Raw genomic sequence first — 6,029 nt, 5'->3', positions numbered from 1 at the left:
TCCATAACTGATAACTATGCTGTTGATATAATGCATGATTTGCTAGAGGGTGTGGTACAGTATGAACTTAAGCTGGTTTTTGAGTACCTTGTTAAACAGGGCTATGTCTCTTTCAACTCATTGTCAGACAGGATACAGAGCTATAATTACGGTTCCACAGAACATAAAAATAAACCAAGTGGGTTAAAGATGGATGATAAGAGCAAACACCTGGGTCAGAATGCCGTCCAGTCATGGTGTCTTCTGCGCAACACTCCACTTATATTGGGTGATGTCATTGAAAGGGATGACAGTCACTGGAACTTTCTTCTGCTTCTAATACAGATAGTCAATATAGTGTTTTCCTACACCATAACTGATGGGATGATATCTTACTTGAAACATCTGGGCCCGTATCCTTAAAGATTCTGAGAATCCTCTCAGAGAGCTCCTAACTTAACCTAAAAATTCCTTGCCAGGAGTTTTAGCTTAGAAGTGATTCCAGAACATTTTCAGTGAACTCTGAGCCAGGAATGGATGAAAAATCCTATCTTAGTGAGGGGGTGTGGTTGACCCCGTTGCTAGGTATGAGTCATCATTTCAAAAGCCGTGATTGGTTGATCCTACAAGTTTGATGAAAATGAACTTTTGGTGATAATGAGCAAAGGATGTACCCTCAAATCAATAAACATAATTATACACTCTAATCTTATGCAGACTATAATTGTAAATAATATTTCACATTCAAGAAAATATCTGGAAAATGAATAGTAAGCTGTAGGGGTTATAGCCTAACATTAGAATCTAAAATATGTGAAAACTTAAGCTCATTACACCCCGTTCAAATAATGATTTGTGTCTCATTTGCTCATATTAATATCCTAGCTGGCATATGTTGTACTTTCACTTCCATATGGACCCCATTGAAAACAAGATGGCCTATCTCAAGGGGCTGTCCTTAATGAAGTAGAAATTGCAACGTTACAACTCAGTGTGAACTTAACGAGGGTAACACAGCTCAGCTTTTAACAATGTCTGTGATTGCTGGCTGGTCTATTTATGAAGGCTTGTTAACAAATATCCTACAAACACAGAAAATGGAGAAAAAAAGGAATCGCAAGCCGAACTGGACTGAGGAGCAAGGTTTGTTGCTGGCCCAGTTGGTGAACGAACATAAAGGTATGTTACGAGGAAAATTTGGCCCAACTGTCACTAGCCAAGGCAAGAGGCGCGCCTGGGACACAATATCCCAAACAATCAATGCCTCTTTTCCACTGGTGGTGCGGACAGGCGACGATTGTGAGAAAAGGTGGTATGTGCTGCAGTCCAAGGCAAAATATGAGATTGCAGCACACAAGCGGGAATCCTCACTCACAGGTGAGCAAAATACTATGGCCTACCACATAATCTGGCAACTTGCTCCTGCTGGCAAAGTTAATTTACATGCCTAAGTACTGTGTTCATTGACTGTTTCTTTCTAGGGGGTGGACCACCTGCAAAGCGGCTGTCCCAGGTGGCCGACACTGTCTTTCAAGTCCTGGGACACTCTGAGGTCAGTGTCACCGGGCTGCCAACAGGCATTGACACGTCAATGATGCAGGCCCTTGAAATGCAGCAAAGGTAGGACACAGGGTTATTCATATCAACAGTGTTTATTCATTGCAGAAGCCATTTCATGTGTTATCCATGCTCATTGTATTAAATTAATTTAATCAAAACAATAATTAAACTAGGCCTATGTATTTCTGTAGCATGGAGCCATCACAAGAACCGGGCCCATCAAGTTTGCCGCCTGAACCATCTGCAGCTGCTACTCAGGATAGCCCGGCGGATCAAACACCATTCCCATCCGCAGCACCTGCTCCGTCAGCATCCCTGCTGGAGAGAAGATTGCAACTCACAATTGATGTGTTTGAACAACAAAAAAAAGTCCTTTCCCTTCAGGAGGAGTACTACCACCTTAAAATTGAACACCTAAAAAATAAACCATTTAGAGATTGTGTTCTGTGTCTTGCATTTAACAATTGCAGGTGATGTGCAGTAAAACTGTGGTAGTTCTTAATACCATCACAAGTTCTCAAATGACATGGGGCTACAGCTTGCCTGAAATGTAAATTTGTGAAGTTTGCCCTGTAAGGCAGTCCACTCTGGGCTAGGTTCCCCTGTGGAATGTGAATATCTTCTTCACCACCATCCTCATCGTTGTCTCCATCCTCATCCTCATCGCCATCCTCCAGAGGTTCTGCAATCTGTCTAACCTTGCAAATATTGTGTAATATTGCACAGGCTATGATGACTTTGCTGACTTTTTCAGGCCTCAGCCGCACCTCTCCGTGGAGAACATGAAAGCGCCTCTTAAGCTGGCCTATGCCACGCTCCACCACCGCTCTTGTTGTCTTGTGGGCCCTACAATAGAATACAGACCTTTAATTATTTGATGGAAATATTGCACTACTTGGATGCTCTAACATATTGCTTGCATTTCATTTCCATGATTTTTGTATTGTTTGGCTTACCTGTTATAGTTTAGTTGGGGCCCTTGGCGTGGCTGGAGGTAAGGTGTAAGGAGCCATGGTTTGCATGGATAGCCACTGTCCCCTAACAAGTGGCAATTAGCTGGCACATAGCGTCTCTCAAAAAGCTGTCTGATGCCACTCTCGGAGAGCATTCTCGCATCATGTGTGGAGCCTGGCCATTTAGCCACAATGTCCAAAATCTTCCAGGCCGCATTGAACACTATTTGCACATTGATGCTGTGGAAATTCTTCCTGTTAACAAAGACAGCCTCGTCCTCTGATGGCGCAATTATTCTCACATGTGTTCCATCAATTACACCCACAACGCCAGGGAATCCTGCAATGTCCATAAATGCCCTTTTATGTGTGTGTAAAGTGCGGGCATCCAGCGGGAATGAAACAAATTGTGTCACAATATTAGGTTGTGACAAAGCTGTCAGTGTTTGGGTGATGACTCTGCTGACGGAGGATTGGGACAGACCGAAGTCATCACTGCTGCATTGTTGCATTTTCCCTGTTGCCAAATACCTCAGGGTTGTGATTACTTTCTTCTCCGGTGTAATAGCGTTGTGGCGTCGAGTTGGTGAAGTAATTGCATCTCTAAGGAGATCCACCACAAACATGATTCCTGCACGATCCAATCTGTAGCGTCTCAATAATTCCCTGTCATCCAGTGTTTGCAGGACATCTCTCCTGACTCCTCTGTTGGCCATTTTGTGCAGCTGCTTAGGGTAACTCCTAAGCCACTAAAAGTCCTCTTCCCTGCTCTTAGCAGATCTCGCCTTAGGAGCCCTTTTAAGCGCTAGGACTCTTGAGGAATAGCTTTTATATTAACTGGGATTTTCGTGTCACTTTTAGGGGAAATTCTAAGAAAACGTCATGCCTCTGAGAATTTTCTTAGAATTTGGCCGCTAGGAGCCACTTTTTGCACAAAAATTCTTTAGAGATACGGGCCCTGGTCCCTTTTGTTTCAACTTATGCACCGGACGCCCTCGAATTAAATAAAATCGTTAAAGCCAATTTTAAAATAGCACAAACCAAAATAGACCCTCTCCGGGATTTTAGAATTATAGCAGCCTATAGGAGAAATAAAAACCTGAAAGATCAATTGGTGCAGGCATCTTTAAGGACCGAACGACGTGATCCGTTACAGTCACATTTTAAAGTGAATCAATTTATCACAAATAAATATTTTTGTGAACCACAGGTCTGGATCACTGTATTCGCTCCATGAAAATCGCTGAACCGCGAAATCGCCAATTCACAAATCTTGAAAAGTAAACAGAAGAAAAAAGAGATTAGTTTGTGTGCCAGTGCATTCCTGCCTAGGCAGATGTTTTATGATTCCCCTAACCTGACCGGCCAGCGCCACAAACCCTGTCTGTTTTTATTGAATACTTTTAACATTGGCCCTCCATTTTAATATAAATAATATTTTTTCTGGGAGCTCTATCCCAGAGAAGCCTACTCAGTTGGGGGAATCGTTTATAGGGTAGGTTAAATTTTATAATGGAGGTGACCGTTTTGTGGAATGTTTTTTCATGGAGTTGATTTCCAGTGGGATATCTTTATATTTACTTTCTTAATTGTGATGTGGTTGGCCTGGGAATTGTGGAGATTTATTGGAATTGTTTGGTGTTCCACAACTAGGTCGCCAATTCGTCGTTTGGTCGATTTTTAGTACATGAGACTATATAGTAACCTACAATTTTCCGGACCTAAAACGTACCTGTTTTTATTTTTGTGAACCACAGGTCTGGATCACTGTATTCGCTCCATGAAAATCGCTGAACCGCGAAATCGCCAATTCACAAATCTTGAAAAGGAAACAGAAGAAAAAAGAGATAGTTTGTGTGCCAGTGCATTCCTGCCTAGGCAGATGTTTTATGATTCCCCTTACCTAACCCTAACCCTAACCCTATCCCTCATTTCTACTCCTAACCCTAACCTCATTTCTACTCCTAACCCTAACCCTAACCCTATCCCTAACCCTAACCCTAACCCTCTACTCCTAACCCTAACCCTAACCCTAAACCTAACCTCATTTCTAATCCTAACCCTAACCCTAACCCTATCCCAAACCCTAACCTCATTTCTACTCCTAACCATAACCCTAACCCTGTCCCTAACCCTAACACTAACCCTAACCCTAACCTATTTTCTAACCCTAACCCTAACCCTAACCTCATTTCGACCCCTAACCCTAACCATATCCCTAACACTAACCCTAACCTAATATCTACTCCTAACCCTAACCCTAACCCTCACCCTATCCCTAACCCTAACCCTAACCCTAACCTCATTTCGACCCCTAACCCTAACCATATCCCTAACACTAACCCTAACCTAATATCTACTCCTAACCCTAACCCTAACCCTCACCCTATCCCTAACCCTAACCCTAACCCTAACCTCATTTCTACTCCTAACCCTAACCCTAAACCTAACCTCATTTCTAACCCTAACCCTAACCCTAACCCTATCCCTAACACTAACCCTAACCTCATTTCTACTCCTAACCCTGACCCTATCCCAAACCCTAACCCTAACCTTAACCCTAACCCTAACCCCAACCCTAACCTTAACCCTAACCCTAACCTTAACCCTAGGCCGAATCCTAACCCTAACCTTAACACTAGGCCGAATCCTAGCCCTAACCCTAACCTTAACCCTTGGCAGAATCCTAACCTTAACCCTAGCCCTAACCCTAACCCTTATCCTAACCCTAACCTTAACCCTAGGCCGAATCCTAACCCTAACCCTAACCTTAACCCTAGGCTGAATCCTAACCCTAACCCTAAACCTACCCCTAACCGTAATCCTAGGCTGAATCCTAACCCTAACCCTAGTCCTAGACCTAACCCTAACCCTAACCCTAACCCTTGGCCGAATCCTAACCCTAACCTTAACCCTAGGCCGAACCCTAAACCTAACCTCAGGTCTAATCTTAATTCTAAACCCAGCCCCATTACAAAATCTGGAGGAACAGTACAGATAATGGTGCATGCAATGAGTTCACAGGAACCGACTGATGGAGCACAAGTTGGTCCGGTGGAGGACTGTGCGATATTTGATATTTGTCCTACCTTTGATTTAGGACCGATGAGGGACTCTACATCTGATTCATCTCATGACACCAGTGGCTTAGCATCTGATAATGTTCCTGGCCTTGGAATGGGGGTGGCTGTGGTCAGGGAGACACCTCTCACCAATGTGGCAGTGGGGGTGTCAGATTCCATCTCTGCATCTCCGCTGATAGAGGATGGGAGGATGGCTTGGCCTGGGCCCCCTGGGGAGACACTGTTTGGGAGGGGTCAGGGAGTGAGTGACGCTGTGGAGGAACCCACTCCGGTGTACGATATTACATCTAGCCCCCCGGCCACCCAGGGTACTGTTACTATTGCTGTTGCTCACCCTCCTTGGCAGAGGCCGACCCGCCATATTAACACCTTTCAAAAAGGGGTCCAGTGGTCCTTAGAGGTAAGGGAGGTGGTGGTGGTGATTGGGGATTCTAATTTGTCTGGAATCACTCAC

At 44.1% G+C, this 6,029-nt stretch overlaps 1 long non-coding RNA gene across 1 annotated transcript; it reads right to left on the bottom strand.

Annotated features, from left to right (window-relative positions):
* Positions 1-1,718: 1,718 nt before the first annotated feature.
* On the bottom strand, positions 1,719-3,369 carry LOC310823955. The gene is made up of 3 exons (XR_014554987.1): positions 2,496-3,369; positions 2,083-2,385; positions 1,719-1,854 (listed from the first exon to the last, which is right to left on the bottom strand). It is a non-coding gene; the product is annotated as an uncharacterized lncRNA (long non-coding RNA).
* Positions 3,370-6,029: the final 2,660 nt, after the last annotated feature.

Source organism: Argentina silus (genome assembly GCF_951799395.1).
Source record: "Argentina silus genome assembly, chromosome: Y".
NCBI classification, from domain to species: Eukaryota; Metazoa; Chordata; class Actinopteri; order Argentiniformes; family Argentinidae; genus Argentina; species Argentina silus.
The sequence above is the reverse complement of the archived record's forward strand: the minus strand, read 5'-3'. Positions and strand labels throughout refer to the sequence as shown.